This window comes from Oryctolagus cuniculus, chromosome 8, assembly GCF_051225735.1.
Source record: "Oryctolagus cuniculus isolate XC-2025 breed Fujian yellow rabbit chromosome 8, ASM5122573v1, whole genome shotgun sequence".
NCBI classification, from domain to species: domain Eukaryota; kingdom Metazoa; phylum Chordata; class Mammalia; order Lagomorpha; family Leporidae; genus Oryctolagus; species Oryctolagus cuniculus.
Genome location: NC_142874.1, coordinates 13,937,285 through 13,954,736, shown reverse-complemented (window position 1 = coordinate 13,954,736; position 17,452 = coordinate 13,937,285). Strand labels below are relative to the sequence as shown.

General features: G+C 44.6%; 1 pseudogene; it reads right to left on the bottom strand.

Moving 5' to 3' along the window:
- Window positions 1-12,711: 12,711 nt before the first annotated feature.
- Window positions 12,712-14,221, bottom strand: LOC138843352 (interferon-stimulated 20 kDa exonuclease-like 2 pseudogene; annotated as a pseudogene).
- Window positions 14,222-17,452: the final 3,231 nt, after the last annotated feature.

The following is a 17,452-nucleotide window of genomic DNA, read 5'->3' as shown; positions in this document are numbered from 1 at the left end:
CCCGGCCTCCAGAATGTGAGAAAAAAAAAGTTGTTCTATTGTTCATAAGCCACCCAATCTATGGTATGTTGTTATTGCAGCTTGTAAGAACTAAGAAGTGGAGTGTTGAATTTTCTGCTTCATCTCTCCACAGTACTTTCAAATGTTTTCTCCTGTATTGGTTTAGTAGCGTTAAAACATTTGTTAGGTAATCTCTCTTCAGCACGTACTCAATCATAAATACACCTGCTGGGAGGTACAGACAGAAGATTTTTGAGAATACGCAGTTCCCCGACTGCTGAGTTTGAGATTCCATCCTCCCACGTGCCTACTGGGCCTTCAGGATCTCAGACACAGCCTTGGGTATGAAACCTGATGCTGGCCTCATTTGCTCTTCTTCCCTCCTTGAGAAATAGCCCAGCTGCGGCGATCAGCAGCACCCTCACGCTCTGCCTCCTTTCCTGCACTGGCAAGCTGGCCAGACAGCCAGGGAGGGTTTTCCTTCGGCGTTAACAGCCAGCTCCTACTTCTTTTCCAATATGCTGGGACCTCACTGCCTCCACAAGCCAAACAGACCAAAGAAGGTGTGGAGGTTTGTTAAGACTCTCCCAGTACTTAGACCACACAATTCAAAAGCCTGCAGCTCTCGGTGCCACAAGAAGCAGCAAATGATTTGGGAAGATTAATGTCAAATAAATACCAGCTCAGGCTTTAACTTGGCCCATCTTCAACATTTAATAATTTAATGTTTAATAGAAATATCAAAATTCACATCATTTAATAAATTTAGAACAAGGATCCTTTATATATTCTATATTCTGTGGTAATATGTCATATATTGTGGGTTGTTTTTGGCCCTATATCTTTTAAATCTAACCATCCAAATCTGACTTATATAGCACAAATGATTTGGGAAGATTAATGCTAAGTAAATACCAATTCAGGCTTTAACTTGATCCATTTCAAAATTTACATCATTTAATAAATTTCTAAATGTTAAGAAAATTGCTTATTCCAAAGTTGAGTATGAATATACTCAAGGATCATGGAAAATGCACAGGAAAATGTTCATGAAAAACGTGTGCTATGAAAAAAGTATGCATGGATTTTGAAAAAGTATATATGAATTTAAACATTTTGCACCAAAATTATCTTTTAATTCATTTCTCCATGACCTTTTTGAAGTACCTTTGCATATTGTCCTGAATACAAAATGTTTATGAATTTGAATCTATCGAAAAGAGTCCCTGGTGTATGATTTACTCATGATAGATTTGCCTACAGTTATCTCTTCCTGTTTAACCAAGGTCTTGAAAACCAAAACTCTGACATGCTCACAGAATTCTTAAATTAAATCAATCAAAAATAACCTTGGTGGGTAATTTGATCTACTCCACTTCAGACAGGACTACACCAAATCCATTGCAGACAAGTCAAAGTCTACTCTGTTTTAAATTCAATCATTTATGTGATGGCCTAAATGCTGGCCTTCAGAAAGATACGTCCATACCCTAATGCCAAGAATGTTATCTAATTTGGAAAAATAAAGTGATCTTTACAGAAGTATTTAAATTAATGACCTTGGTATGAGGAGATTATCCTGGATTATCTAGGTGGACCCTCAATCCAGTGCCAAGTGTCCTTGCCAGAGACAGAAAAGGAGGAGGACAGACAACAGAGAAGCCAGGAAGGTAAAACCACACAACTTCTACTTTGTCTCCCAGGACCCCTTAATATTTATGCAGTGTAACAGACAGATATGTTGAAGTCCTAATCTCTGATCATGTAAATGTTACCTTCTTTGGAAATAGAGTCTTTGCAGATGTCATCAAGTTATGGATGTACCTGGGCTCCTAGTTTTGGCCTAGCCCAGTCCTGGCTGTTACCAGGGGAGTGAACCAGTAGATGGAAGATCTCTTTCTCTCTGTGTCTCTTCCTCTCTCCTTCTCTCTCTCTTTTTTTTTAATTTTTTTTTTTATTTTTTGACAGGCAGAGTGGACAGTGAGAGAGAGAGACAGAGAGAAAGGTCTTCCTTTGCCGTTGGTTCACCCTCCAATGGCCGCCGCGGCCGGCGCGCTGCGACCAGCGCACCGCGCTGATCCGATGGCAGGAGCCAGGAGCCAGGTGCTTTTCCTGGTCTCCCATGGGGTGCAGGGCCCAAGCACCTGGGCCATCCTCCACTGCACTCCCTGGCCACAGCAGAGAGCTGGCCTGGAAGAAGGGCAACCGGGACAGAATCCAGTGCCCCAACCGGGACTAGAACCCGGTGTGCCGGCGCCGCTAGGCGGAGGATTAGCCTAGTGAGCCGCGGCGCTGGCCCTCTCTCCTTCTCTATAATTCTGCCTGTCAAATACGTAAAGATAAATCTTAAAAAAAAAAAAAAAGAGTAGGGGTCTGCATTCTGACACAGTGGGGTAGGCCGCAGCTTGTAACACAAGCATCTCATACTGAGGTACAGGTTCAAACCCTGGCTGCTCTGCTTCTGATCCAGCTTCATGCTAATAAGCTCGGGAAGGCAATGGAAGATGGCCTAAGTAGTTGGGCCCCTGTTACTCACGTGGAAGACTTGGATGCAACTTTAGGCTCCTGACTTGTCTGCCTGTCAAATAAATAAATATTTTAAAGATAACCAAAGGGCTATAGATGCACCTAATTTAATTACTGGTGTCTTTTTCAAAGAGGGAAACTCGGTGGACATCCATAGACACAGAAGAATACCATTTTATTACAGAGGCAGCTACTGAAGTGATGTGCCCACAAGCCAAGGAATACCAAGGACTGCCAGCAACCACAAGAAACTAGGAAGACACAAGAAAGGGTCCTGGCCTGAAGTCTTCAGAGACCATAGCCCTGCCTATACCTTGGCTTCATATTTTGAGTTTCCAGAACTGTAAGATAAAAAAAACTCTATTGTTTTAAGCCATCCAAGTTTGTGGTAATTTGTTGCAGCAATGATGGAAAACTGGTAGACCATGTTTGCAATAGATGATAGTTCCTGACTCAGCATCAACATACATGTGTTAATGAGATTCAAATGAAATACTGCCAATGGAAAACTACCTTCAGAGGCAAGGAGTTACTTTTCAAGCACGGGAGAGGGCATTGTCATTGGGATTGACTGATGTTCCTGAACGTGATGCTGCTCACAATTTTTAGAGGGTCAGTACCTGAGCAATACGTTTCTATCATTCAACTGTATGTAATTATTTTTGTGACGAAATAAGAAGCTTTTCTAAAGACCCTAAGCAGAGGTTCTCCACCAGGGGCCAATTTGTCCCCCAGCAGACATTTGGCAGTATATAAGATTTTCCATTGTTACACATAAAGGGTGCTACTGACCTCTAGTGGGTGAAGGCCAGTGATGCCACTGAACATCCAACAACACACGAGAAAGTCCAAATGTCAATAGTGTCAAGGTTGAAAAAAACCTAATCTATAGGAATATTCCAGGAATGTGGGTTGGCAAAATAATTTGTTATTGTAGAAACAATGAGCAAATCCACATTACCCCAACAGACAACATTCATAGATGGCTTATAATGGCCCATCTCACAGACGCTCGATGATGACTTGTTAGTGGAGACCACAGCGCTTTGGTTTCCCTGTCTTTGAAATGGATATTAAAACAGGATGAACATTTGTATTGGCCATAAAGTAGGACATGTACGAAATGTGCTTAACACATTCCCTGTTGAACAGTAACTTCTTCAGTAATGTTAACTATTGTCCTCATCACTGCACGTACATTGTGATTACTACTAGTTGTTCTATCCTATCACTAATTTGTCCCAGAATAACCCTCTCATCTCACTTCTGAGTTTTCTGTTTTAAAATTACCTGATTCTGTGAACTTGCAGGAAAAATGAATTGCTGATCTTTGACAAAAATTCTAAAACCAACCTGAATCCATTTCCACAAAAATATATCAAACTGGAGGTAAAGGCAAAAATGGACATCTCATTATCCTTGAATTACCAAGTATCATCAAGACAGACAGGATTCTGTCTCCATTTCCTTATTTTGGGAAAAGAAACAAAAAGTCTCTACCCTCTACTTGATGTTCTTTTGGTTTGGCCAGATTTTTCACTACCCAACTATGTGGAAAATGTTTCTAGTTTTTATGTAAATTAAGCTGGTTACATGGTCTTACAAACCTATTTAATTGTGTTTTAGTTTTTCATAGGGCTTGTAAAAAAAGGCAGAAGACTGCTCTCTCCAAATCATGAATTTGCCCAGGGAAAAAAAACCTGGTTTCCATATGTAGAGATTTCGTGCACCTTTATCTCAAGTAATTATCATAACAGCTAGGCAAGGGATATATTTTTATTTTTGCTTTGGGGTTATAAAACTAAGCCTCAGGGAGATAAAAAACTTATGAAACATCACATGGTTTATCAGTGGTCAAGCCTGGATTTGAACCCAGGTTCATCTCATTCCAGAGCCTGACCCCTTCCCATGATTCTTCATGATACCCATCAGCATCTGATCTCTGGCATCTTAATCTCAGCATAGAAAAGAGCAATGAGACAGAATGGCAAATGCCCTAAACAGCACTCCGGCCTCAGAATCAGCCCTTAAGGCATTCAGATCTGGCTAAAAGGCCCATGAGAGTTTCGCAGGAATGGAAAGCCAAGACACTGTGCCAAAAATGACCTGAGGGAAAGATCTCTGTGAGTGAGATCCCAGTGGAAAGAATGGGCCATCAGAGAAGGAGGTACCTTTCTCTGAAGGGAGGAGAGAACTTCCACTTTGATTATGGCCTCGTCTAAATAAGATTACAGTTTGTGAACTCAAAAGGCTTCTATAGCCTTGGCAGCTCATGACAAGAGCCTCGGGCGATTATTGACATCACAAATAAGAGTGTCAATTGTTAAATCAACAATGGGAGCCACTGTGCACCTGCTCCCCATGTAGGACCTCTGTCCTTAATGTGTTGTACTATGAGAATTAACGATAAAACTACTAGTCGAACAGCACTCTATATCTTGTGTGGTTGTGTGGGTGCAGTCTGTTGAAATCTTTATTTAGTATGTACTAAGCTGATCTTCTGTATATAAAGATAATTGAAAATGAATCCTGATGAAGAATGGGATGAGAGAGGGAGTGGGAAATGAGATGGTTGCGGGTGGGAGGGAGGTTATGGGGGGAAAAGCTGCAAGAATTCAAAACTTATACTTTGTAAATTTATATTTATTAAATAAAAAATGGAATGCTATGTTTAAAAAAAAGAGCAATGAGAAATCATGTTAGGGCACTTTAACAGGTAATTGTAGGGAACATTGCCCGTTGGACTGTGGTGGCCTAGAGGAGGATTCTGCCTAACACTTCTACAGCTAAAACCTGATGAAGAGTGTTCACTTCTCTCACTAAACTCTCCTTCTCCAAGAGCTTTGAAAACAATTTTGAGGGGCAGATATTTGGCCTAGCACTCAAGACACAGGTTAAGACACCTGCATCTCACATCAGAGTATCTGGGTCCCATCTTGGCTCAGGTACCTGATCCCAGCTTCCTGCCTGTGCAGATGCTACGAGGCAGCAGGTGATGGTTTGAGTAGCTGGATTCTTGCCATTGCGTTCTCAGCTCCCAGCTTTAGCCTGGCTCAGTCCTTGCCAGTGCAGGAGTTCGAGGAGTGAATCAGCTGATGGGAGTGCTCTCTCTCTCTGTCTCTAAAACTATATATATATGGGCCACTGCCTGCGGTGCTGGCATCCCAATTGGCGCCAGTTCGGGTCCCGGCAGCTCCACTTCCAATCCAACTCTCTGTTGTGGCCTGGGAGAGCAGTAGAGGTTGGCCCAAGTCCTTGGGCCCCTACGCCCATGTGGGAGACCTGGAGGAGGCTCTGGACTCCTAGCTTTGGATCAGCCCAGCTCCAGCCATTGTAGCCACTTGGGGAGTGAACCAAATGATGAAAGACCTCTCTCTGCCTCTGCCTCTGCCTCTTTGTGACTCTGCCTTTCAAATAAAGAAACCTTTTAAAAATTATATATAACAATTTTAATATAAAAATATAAAATAAAGGTAGGTTTTGAAACAGTCCTTGTCCTGCTACTAAATCTGCAACTTTTCCCTTTTTTTAATATGCTTTTTTTTTTTAAGGTTTATTTATTTATTTGAAAGGCAGACTTATAGAGAGACGAAGATCTTCCAATATCTGGTTCACTCCCCATATAACCACAACATCCTGGACCAGGCCAAACCAGGAACTTGGAACTCCATCTGAGTCTCCCATGAGGGTGGCAGGGGCCCAAGCACTTGGACCACCTGCTGCTGCTTTCCCAGGTGCATTAACAGGGTGCTGCAGCAGAAGCAGAGCAGCCGGGACTCAATCCAGCAATCTCATATAGTTAAACCCACTATGACACAACACTGGCCTGTCATTGGCTGCTTGCCCCCACCCTCCCAACTTGGTCTTAGAACTCAAGGGCAGAAATACCTGACAGCACAGGTACAGGGTGAATGGACTCTGCTTGTCTCGAAAGGAGATTCCACAGAAAACTATGCTGACCCAAACCCAAACAGGCTGGAGAGGGAAGAATGCAGCATTCTTTCCCTGGTGTTCTCAGCAGGCCACAACCTGCGTCCCTTCTCTCCTGTCTAAATTCCTTCAAGGCCTTAGGTTACAGCCAAGGCTTATTCTGACCGATTCGGTAGTATTTACTGTCCCACACATACTGTGCTTCTCTTTTAAAAGTATGCCAAAGGGCCTGGCGCTGTAGCATAGTGGGTAAAGCCACTGCCAGCATCCCATGTGGGCATTGGTTCTAGTCCCGGCCGCTCCACTTCCCATCCAACTCTCTGCTATGGCCTGGGAAAGCAGTAGAAGATGGCCCAAATCCTTGGGCCCCTGCACCCTGGTGGGAGACCCAAAGGAAGCTCCTGGCTCCTGGCTTTGGACAGCACAGCGGATGAACCAGTGGATGGAAGACCTCTCTCTCTCTCTCTCTCTCTCTCTCTCTCTCTCTCTGCCTCTCCTCTCTCTGTGTAACTCTGACTTTCAAATAAATAATCTTAAAAAAAAAAAAGTATGCCAAAGCCTCTAATAAACCAGAGACAGACTTAGCACATGGCACTTGTGTACTTACTATGACCCAGGCACTGTGCTAAGCACTTTCTGTAGATCACAAACATATGTACACGTGGAAAGGTTGGGAAAAAAAGAAGAGTGGGAGGAATTCCTTCTGGAGTCTGACTTCCAGCAAATGTCAAGAGCCCAAAGCTACCTCCCATCAGTGGAGGCCTTGTTGGTTGAGGTTTCCATTGGCATCCTGCAATATTTAGTCACTGGCTGAGCAGCCTCCCATGGCCTTGTTTCCTAAGCACTGGCCTTTACAGGAAAAAAAAAAAAAAAACCTTGCAAGGCCGGGACAAAATCTGACATTCAAAATTATCAGAAGTACATGTAAATGGTAATGCTTTGAAGCTCAAAGATCACATGATCTGAACTCCACAAAGGGTGCTTACACCATGAGGAATGCTTGCGGCTACAAGTCACCATAAACAGCCAGGGAAGAGTGTTATTTTCTCACTCGGACACTGGTATACACTCACTTTTGTCCTTGAGCAAAAAACTCTGATGAAGTTAATGTCCCTTTTAAAATTCAAGATAACTTTTCTCTGCAGAAATCCTGCACAAATCTCCCCATGGCATCTGAACTATTTTTCTATTACTGGGCACACACAAACGTATGGAAAGATAGATCATCGTGATCCCATCCATATCAACAGCATAGAATTCTCATGTAATCCCATCTGTACCTCAGCATTACTGTGATAAACAAGCCAGAAACTATGTCAACATGCTTCCTAAACTATGGAGAGATTTAAGACAGCGTATTTCAGCTTAAAACTCTGGCATTCTTAAAAACAAAAAGTAATTCTATAAGGACATTTTGAAAAGCTAGAGAAAATGGAATTAAAATTATATTTTGATGCAAAAGATTCAAAATCCATGCATATGCAGGGGGTTCAAAAAGTTCATGGAAATGTGTGTTATGAGAAACAGAGATTTTGAAATATTTTTCATCAAAATAAATTTATCTTTAACTCCATTTAGCCACTACCTCTTTGAAGTAAGTTCATATTTAACACAGAGAAGAACTAAAGGGAGAGCAGCAATCCTCTTCCATGTCCTCTGATTTCAGAGATCCCACCAAGGTTCTGGTCTGCCTAGTGGAAGTGACTGGTAATGAGGTGCCAATAGCTCCTAGGCTTAGCTGGATACAGAGACACACAGATATGGGTGTAGCTCTTGACAGAGGTCTACCTCCTGATTCAAAGGATATAGCTGGACTCAGAGCATCATCCCATGGTTTAGATTTGATGCCAACAAGAGCATCCCTGTCTGTTACCTCCTTTGTCCCACTATCCTGCTCTCTCCCTCTTGTCCTTGCTCCTGTCTTCCAATATCTGCACCAATGTTCACTGATTCCTCCCCAAGGCTCTTATATCTCGTGCTGGAGCTTCTTTATGACCCCAAGATCCATTCTGTGAGGGGTGTGGCAGCAGGAAGACATGTCACAAGTCCATGGACTTGATTCTCTGTCTTGCGCAGGGGGCCAACGTCCAGGCTGTAAGGAACAACGGCATTTGTCATGAACAGATTTTTCTGGGCAACAGAAAGCTGTTTCTGAGCGTACATTTTAACCAAAATATACTCACCAGCACAAGGTGAAGATTTTTTTACTACCTTCCATTTTGACCCTCTTACTTTCCAAAAGAAATTTCCTTTGAAAAGTCAGAAGATTATTAGGAAAAGGACCTTAAAAAATATCATCATGGCAGCTCTATACCTTCAAGCTAAATATAAGTATACTTCAAAATGTTCATGAAAATGGAATTAGATAAATTGATTTTGACACAAAAAGTTTTAAAATATCTGCAATTTTTTTTTCATGAACTCTTTGAAGACTCCTCATATGCATGGATTTCAAGAGGATTTTTGGACTAAAATAAATTTATATTTTTATTCCACTCTCCACCAACATTTCGATGTACCCTCATATGAGCAGACTGAGGTTCCCAAAGCAGCCAGCCCCTCTATGAGATCAGCTCCACCTACTGCTCATGTCTTCTGAGCCCACCCAGGGCCCTTCCTACTTCCCATGCTCTTAATCCAAGTGATTCCTCCGTGACTCCCAGTTAGTCAGCTGCAATTTCAGGTATTTGTCAACAGTGAGGGAAACAATCTAACTCTACTCAATTTCTGTTTATGCAGGAGACCTGATTTCAGGGAGGCCTCTGCCTGGCCTGGAGCCAGGACCTGGCTATTGGTACTGGGGACTGGATTGGGAGAATTATACGGTAGTGAACAGGTTGGAGGGGGAGCTCTCTAGAAAGCAAGCTCCCCCTGAGAGCTACAGGATCTGAGGAAGATGCTCTAATTTATAGGGTCCCTTACTGATTGAGAGCCTGTGGGAAAAAGGAGGAAGAGGAGAGTCTATACTATTTGACCTCAGTCACTTTCCTGGCAAAATGCAGTTATGAGCCAGAGATGTCTAGAGAGTCAGTGTAGAGCATGCAAAGGAGGAAGGAGAGAGAAGGAAGAGAGCCTAAGGAAAAGTATGGAAGTTTGAATGAATAGAACACACATGGCAGGGGCTGGCACCGTGGCACAGTAGGTTAATCCTCCGCCTGTGGCGCCAGCATCCCATATGGAATCCAGTTTGTTTGTTTGTTTGTTTTAGTTTATTTGACAGGTAGAGTTATAGACAGTGAGAGAGAGACAGAGAGAAAGGTCTTCCTTCCGTTGGTTCACTCCCCAACTGGCCGCTACAGCCGGCGCGCTGTGCCGATCCGAAGCCAGGAGCCAGGTACCTCCTCCCAGTTTCCCATGCGGGTGCAGGGCCCAAGCACTTGAGCCATTCTCCACTGCACTCCCGGGTCACGAGCAGAGAGCTGGACTGGAAGAGGGGCAACCGGGACAGAACCCGAATGGGCGCCAGTTCTAGTCCTGTCTGCTCCTCTTCCAGTCCAGCTCTCTGCTGTGGCCTGGGAAAGCAGTAGAAGATGGCCCAAGTCCTTGGGCCCCTGCACCCAGTGAGGGAGACCTGAAGAAGCTCCTGGCTCCTGGCTTCAGATCAGCATAGCTCCGGCTGTTGCGGTCATTTGGGGAGTGAACCAACGGAAGGAAGAACTTTCTGTCTCTCCCTCTCACTGTCTGTAACTCTACCTCTCAAATAAATAAATAAAATCTTAAAAAAAAAAAAAAACATACATGACAGGTGATTAGAAAACAAAGTAGAAATGCAAGTGAAATGGGGTGCCATATTTTACATTATAAAAGCTCCTAAATAATAATACTGGGTTTTAAAGTGATTCCTGAATGGGAAAAGAGAAATGACTTTCTTGCTTTTCCATTTTTCGTATGTTTTGATGTCATTCCAGAGAATCTGGGATGGCAGTCCCTGGCATGCCACCCATGTACCTATAAGCCACATACCACCACCAGCCTAGGTGCATGAGGGCTCGCCACAGCCCATGTGAGAAGCTGGAGTTTGGAGGCTGGGGTTGTGATTATGGGGCCCATATCCTCACTTCTGCATTCATGAATGAAAGAAAGGACCAGCACACTCAGGGTTGTGCAGGCAGGAGCCTGCTGGACCATTCACCTAGCAGAGGTCGCAACCAAACATCCAGCCTCCAGCGCTTCTCTTCATATCTGCCCATCAGTCCTACTTGTTGGCACCTGCACCTTGACAAAGAGCACATGTGGCAGCCTGGAGCTTAAGGTACACCCACAGAACTGGTACTTTCTTACCTCAATTTCACACACACTTGGCTTTGAAATGCCTCTGTGTGTTCAGTGCGCAAGAAGTGTACTTTAGGTTTTAAGCAAAGAAAGCTGTACCACCTCCCAGTTTAATCTTCCCTACCCAGGCCCAAATCCTAGAGCAGTGGTTCATGAAGCCAGATAAGCCATCACAAACACATCTATGAAGCTGTGCTTAGACTCAAAGCCGTTTTCTCACCATCCTGCTCTTCAAATCGAAAGTTTAAAATAAACCCAGGGGAAAAGCTGCAGTGACATTTCTGGAGCAGAAGGGAGAGGTAGGCAAATGACTTTTGCCAGCTGCACCATCGCAAGGGTAGGGAATACAAGTGGGCTCAGCAGTGGCAAAGCTGAATCTTCAGGAATTTCTAGAATAAATATTAGTGTCATTGTAAGAGGGAAGAACAGTTTTAGCCAGAGGGTTCATTGAAAATTTTAAGTCCTGTAGTCAGGACAATAAGAAGAATGCATTATTATAATTTTTGAACTCACAAAAGGACAAACTCGGCCACTGGTTTGGCTCTTCATGTTCTGATTTACACACTCTGTGGGGTGCTGTATTTTGTCTTATGCTCATTAGCCGGTGATTTCTCAGTAATTCAGTAATGATATCCACCAGGCCAGTTTTCTTTCTTAAGTCCATGAATAGGATTTCAGCTTGATCAGTTTGCATCACAGAGCTAATAATGGTTTAATTCTGAAAAGTTACAAAGAAAATAAATGAGAAAATTACCACTTTTCTCCCAGTTTTGTAGCAATTATAGCAGGTAAACTCTGTTTCTAAAATGAAAAAGGAAGAGTAATGAGTGTTCCATCATGTTGATTTCCCAGTAAGCTTTCTAACCATGCATACAAAGGATCTTCAAGTTTATGGAAAATGTGAGTTACGACAAAACTAGGCTTGTATCTCAATTTCTGGACAAAATGACCTTATCTTTTAACTCCATTTTCCATGAACTGTTTGAGTTACCCTCTTATCTAAAGGCAGACATTTATCCTAGTTACCCAGGATGTCTGGGCAGAGTCCTTCCACTTTGTGTCACTGTCGTCTCCACATGGATGCTTAGGTGATAACCCTTCAGAAGCACCAACCGATCCAGGCAGATTTTAACAATGCAAGGTAGACACCAATCTCACAAGTCTTGAGGTATAAGCCCACTATGCTTTTCTCTCTCTTTTTTCACATTATCATTCTGACCTTAATATTCCGTGGTTGACTGGGTAGTGTTTGGTCTAGAGGCTAAGGTGCTGATTTGGGTGCCGATTTCCACATGGAAGAACTTGAGTTCAGTGCTCATCTCTAGCTCACGTTAGTGCATGCCTGGGAGGCAGCGATGACAGCTCAAGTAATCGGGTTCCTGCTATTCTCATGGGAGACCTGGGTTGAGTTCCTGGCTTATAGTTTTAACCCGGTCATTTGGGAAGAGAGCTAAGAGATAAGAGATCTCTTTGTCTCTCTGCCTCTTAATAACAATAAAATATATATTCAGCAGTTGCTGATTAAGCAGCATCAATAGAAAAAACACAATCATTTAAAAATAATTTTTAAGGAATACTACTATAGTTGATACTGAAATTATTATCATGAAGTCTAGGATTGCCTTATCTCTTTGTCACCACTCTCCACTAAATACCACCAGCAAGCTCAAGTCACCTGCAAGCGCCTGAGCTCATTTTGGCCTAACAGAGACTCAGTATTACACCACCCCTCTTCTGATACCTGGGTTTTCATAACATTTACCAGCATTATCTCACCTGAGGTTCTTCTTCTTCTTCTTCTTTTTTTTTTTTTTTCAGGTGAAGTTCCAATGGATATTAAGTCTAGGGTGGCGCCTTTCTCTTCCCAAAAAAATCTAGCTTCCAACGGTGCAGAGCTGGTGGAGCGTCCATCCGTAGCCCACTGCCCTGGCTCTGCCTGGGGGCTTCCTCTGCCTGCTCATATCACCAATGTTCCCACCACTGCTAGTCTTTTGGGGGATTCTGGGCCAGCTGCTGCTCCCACTCGACTTCCACCAACTTGCAAAGCTCCATGGTGGCCTGAGCATCTTCCACAGGGGAATGTCGGCTGTTCCTGACCTGTGTGTCCCAGTGCAGCAGCTTCTGGGTGAGAAGCCCAGAGACATGGTGGCTTTCTCTGGGAAGCTGGCTTTCCGGTTGAGGAGGGCAGGGGATATGGAAGATGTCCCGGGTTAGGGCTGAACGTCCTGGAGGGCTTTGAAGTCATTGGGGATGGCACTCCTCACCACACCTCCCCAGTGGGTAGCTTCAAGATCTGCCTCTGAGCAGTCTTGAAGGGTGTAGCATTAGCCATGCGCTGTTTCTGGGTACCACAACACTGTGATGCTGACAATGCTCCATGGAGCCAAGGAACTGCCGCGCCCTTGGGTCCTGTGCCCACCATCTCACAGTCAACTGCCACCATCTTCCTCTGCAGCTTCCGGGAGAACTTGTTCTCTGAGTGAGCCTGCGTGGGCTCTGGGCGGCATTCTTCCGGGAGCCAGTGGGGCGGCTCTTAATCTTCGGAAAGGCGCCCTGGAACTCCCTCCAGCGACAGCACAGGCCTTCTGGGGAGGGGCGGGGGGCAGCCAGGACACAGACACGCAGCTTTCTTCTCCAGGGACTGCTCTGACCCAGTGCTGCAGGCCCCTGTCTCCTTTCTTGAGAGGGAAGGGGTATTCCCAGCGCCATCCACTGCAGGAGCCTCCCGTGTCTCCGGAGAGTCCGAGTGCAACTTGGGAGGAGCCTGGCGAAGGGGGCTGTTCTCTTCCTTCCAGAAAGCCTGTCCGTTCCGAGAGCCGCCGCTTCTTGACGAAACGTCGGTGCTGGGTGTTTCCTCTGGGAGGCCGTTCCGCAAAGCCCGGAGTCAGCAGCAATGCAGAAGCGAGGACAGCAGATGGTAGGAGCGGAGCTGGGAGGAGCGGCTCACGGGTGACAGGATGGGGCACTCCATCCCGGCTGACTCCCACTGCGGAGTTTCGGATGAGGCTCTCCTAGACGGCCCCGCTAGGAACAGAAGCGCCCGGCGCGGGAGACCCAAAGGAGGCTCCTGGCTCCTGGTTTCGGACCAGTGCGGCTCCAGCCATTGCAGCCATTTGGGGAGTGAACCAGCAGTTGGAAGACCTCTCTCTCTCTCTCTCTCTCTCTCTCTCTCTCTGCCTCTCTGTAACTCTGCCTTTCGAATAAATAAATAAATCTTAAAAAAAAAAAAACTATTCAAAAAAATGTTGTTGAATTGATTTGAAAAGGGTTCTTAAATTATCTTTAAATGGCCTTCCTTCAGAATAAGTAATAAATACTACTCCAAAGCCCAAAGTATAGCAACCCACATATTGGAAGTCAAAAAACAATATAAAACAGGATACATTTAATTAAGACTACAGTTCTTTCTAGGTCATACGAAAGACGTGAGGTACAGTGGAGTCAGGATTGGCGCAAGGGCAGGCAGACATGAGTTTTACTCTCGCTCTGCCATTTAGTAGCTGTGTGAAGTGAGCAGTTTAATTAAATTCTGAATATCTTTCTTCATCTGTTACACAGGAAGACTGTAGCACTTCTTTTCTTAAAGAAAAGATTTATTACTTATTTGAAAGTCAGAGTTACACAGAGAGAGAAGAGGCAGAGAGAGGGAGAGGTCTTCCATCTGCTGGTTCACTCCCCAATTCGCAGCCAGGAGCCAGGAGCTTCTTCCAGGTCTTCCACACGGGTGCAGGGGCCCAAGGACTTGGGCCATCTTCTACTGCTTTCCCAGGCCATGCAGAGAGCGGGGTCAGATGTGGAGCAGTGGGGAGTTGAACCGGTGGCCATATGGGATGCCAGCACTGCAGGCGGCAGCTTACCCACTATGCCGCAGCACTGGACCCAGCACTACTAACCTTAAAATATTGTAACTGTAGTTTCAAAATACTGCATTTCAAGTGTCAGGCACAGAGGGTAGCACAAGACACTTCTCAGTTAAGGTAAGGGTGATAGTGACAATGATGACAGCATTGATGGGGAGGACCACAGGCCACCTTCCTGGGGGAAAACATGGGGTGAGCATTTTGTACTTGCTGAATAAATCTTCAAAAGAAAAGGAGGGAGAAAAGAAAAGGTAGGAGAACATCCTCAAAGAACTAAGACAGCTTTAGATTAAAAGAAGTAGGGGGCTGGCGCCGTGGCTCTCTTGGTTAATCCTCCGCCTGCAGTGTCGGCATCCCCTATGGGCGCCAGTTCTAGTCCCGCCTGCTCCTCTTCCAGTCCAGCTCTTTGCTATGGCCAGGGAAAGCAGTGGAGGATGGCCCAAGTGCTTGGGTCCTGCACCCGCATGGGAGACCAGGAGGAAGCTCCTGGCTCCTGGCTTTGGATCGGCGCAGCTCCAGCTGTTGCGGCCACTTGGGGAGTGAACCAGCAGAAGGAAGACCTTTCTCACTGTCTGTAACTCTACCTGTCCAATAAAAAAAAGAAGTAGGAGAAAGTACAGCACTCTGCCAAGTTACTGCCTTGGGCCCCCTGGCATCATGAGGTGTTCCAGTAAGTTTCATCAGGGTGATGTTTCTTCTCTTGCCTTCTTTTTATTTTTAGACATAGGGACAAAGAGCTTCCATGTACTATTCCACCTTCCAGATGCCCACAACAGCGGGGACTGGGCCAGGCTGAAACCAAGAGTCAGGACCTAATCTGGGTCTCCCACGTGGGTAGCAGGGACACAAGGCCTTGAGCCATCCCTGCTGCTTTTCAGGGTGCACATTAGCAGTGCTGGAACTCAAAGCCAGGTACTCCTTATGAAATATCTGCAACCCAAATGGCGTCTTCACCACTAGGCCAAACACTTGCCCTGATTTCTCTTATAGACCATATACAATTTTCAGCTTGGTCTGTGGGGAGCAACCCGGACTGGACTGAGTTACTGGAATTAAGACTTATTCTATGCATCTGCTCTCCCACAATATGGCGCTGGGAGAGGAGGCAACAGCTTCTACCCAGCTGCCTCTCACCAACTTGACAAGCTGCAGGAGCTGCTCCTGATTGGAGGAGAGCAGCGTACTCGGCGTGTGGGTAGCAGAGTTGGGATTGGTGGAAGAGGACTATAAAGGAGGAGAGAGACGGCATGCACCAGGAACATCTAAGGGGAACATCTATCTGAAGGAACACCTGAGAAGCCCCCGAGAGAGCCGGCCAGTGGTGTGCCGCTCCCCTGCGGAAGTGGGGAAAGTGGCCAGGGGGAACCGCCCTTCCACGGAGGTGGAAGGGACAGTAGCCAACCCGGGAAGAACCAGCAGCAAACCCGGGGAGGGCCGAGCAGATGAAAGAACAGCGCAGGGTCCTGTGTCGTTCCTCCATGAAGAGGGGGAGCGACATTGGTCCACAGGCATGGCTCCTACCCCAGCAAAGAGAAATCTTAGTCCTGTCTTTGAAAAGACTCATTCTCAGGAATTTTGCAATGATTTAAATTAATCACACAAAACTATCATTATATTCTATCATAGAAACTCAAGTCATGATAAGAGGATTCAATTATGACTGTATAGTAGAAAGAAATAAAGGGTAAGGAATCATAGCATTTATAAGTATGTTAGATGATGTTTAAGAATAGCAAAGTCAGGATGCAGTTTATTTATAAGGTGAAGCACAAAAAAATCTGGGCATATTGTATCCTGACATTTTTCAGGCAAAAATTTGAAATGTCATCCAGTCCTAACCACAGAAGACAATCCTCGTGAGAATTTTGAAAAAGAGAAGTTGAGTAATATGTTGGAGTGAATGATAGGTTTTTAGCCTCCCACAACACCAAATCATGGAAAGATTTCAGAGGTTGAGTATATAAATAAAATATGAATTTCAAAGCTCATAGTTCCCTTTCTGCAAATACTCTATCTCTGTTTATGTGAAGAATTGGACATAAAAATATGAATTAAAATGAACTATTCCCTCCATGGTAATGTGTCTAGTTTCCATCATCAATGAGAAGAAATAGTAATGTTCAAGAAGTATTATTTAATTACAATCAATTATACAGTCCTCTTCCTTGCTGATTTTAATTCCCTAAAACAATCTGACCTTGGGTCCGGCACTGTGGCGTAATGGGTAAAGCTACTGCCTGTAGTGCTGGCATCCCATATGGGTGCCAGTTCGAGTCCCAGCGCTCCACTTCCAATCTAGCTCTCTGCTAATGCACCTGGAAAATGAGCAGAGGATTGCCTAAGTGCTTGGGCCCCTGCACTACGAGGGAGACCCTTATGAAGGTCGTGGCTCCTGACTTTGGAACAGCCCACCTCCAACTATTGTGAACATTGTGGAGTGAACCAGCAGATGGAAGATTTCTCTCTCTCTCTCTCTTTCTCTTTCTCTCTTCCTCTCTCTCTAACTCTGCCTTTCAAATAAAGAAATCCTAAATAAAATAAAATAAAATAAATTTGACCCTCTTTTTCACAATTCAGATTTGTTTAATCCTCAACTTACATATCGCCCAAGTCCTTGCTTGCTCTAACCTTCAGTTCTAAACCAAAAGTCTAAATCAGAGTTTTCATCTATGCTAAATTTACACGAATCAACAATTTGATGTCATTTCTAAAAAAACGTAAGCATCATCTTGAACTGTCTTAAGAGAAAGACAGTATTCCAGTAAGACAGGTGCTTTTGCAAAGGCCACATCTAAAATATTAATGAATTATATCTCTTAAGGAAGGTATAGATTCAGCTTCCATTTCTCCTGTTCTTGAGTTCA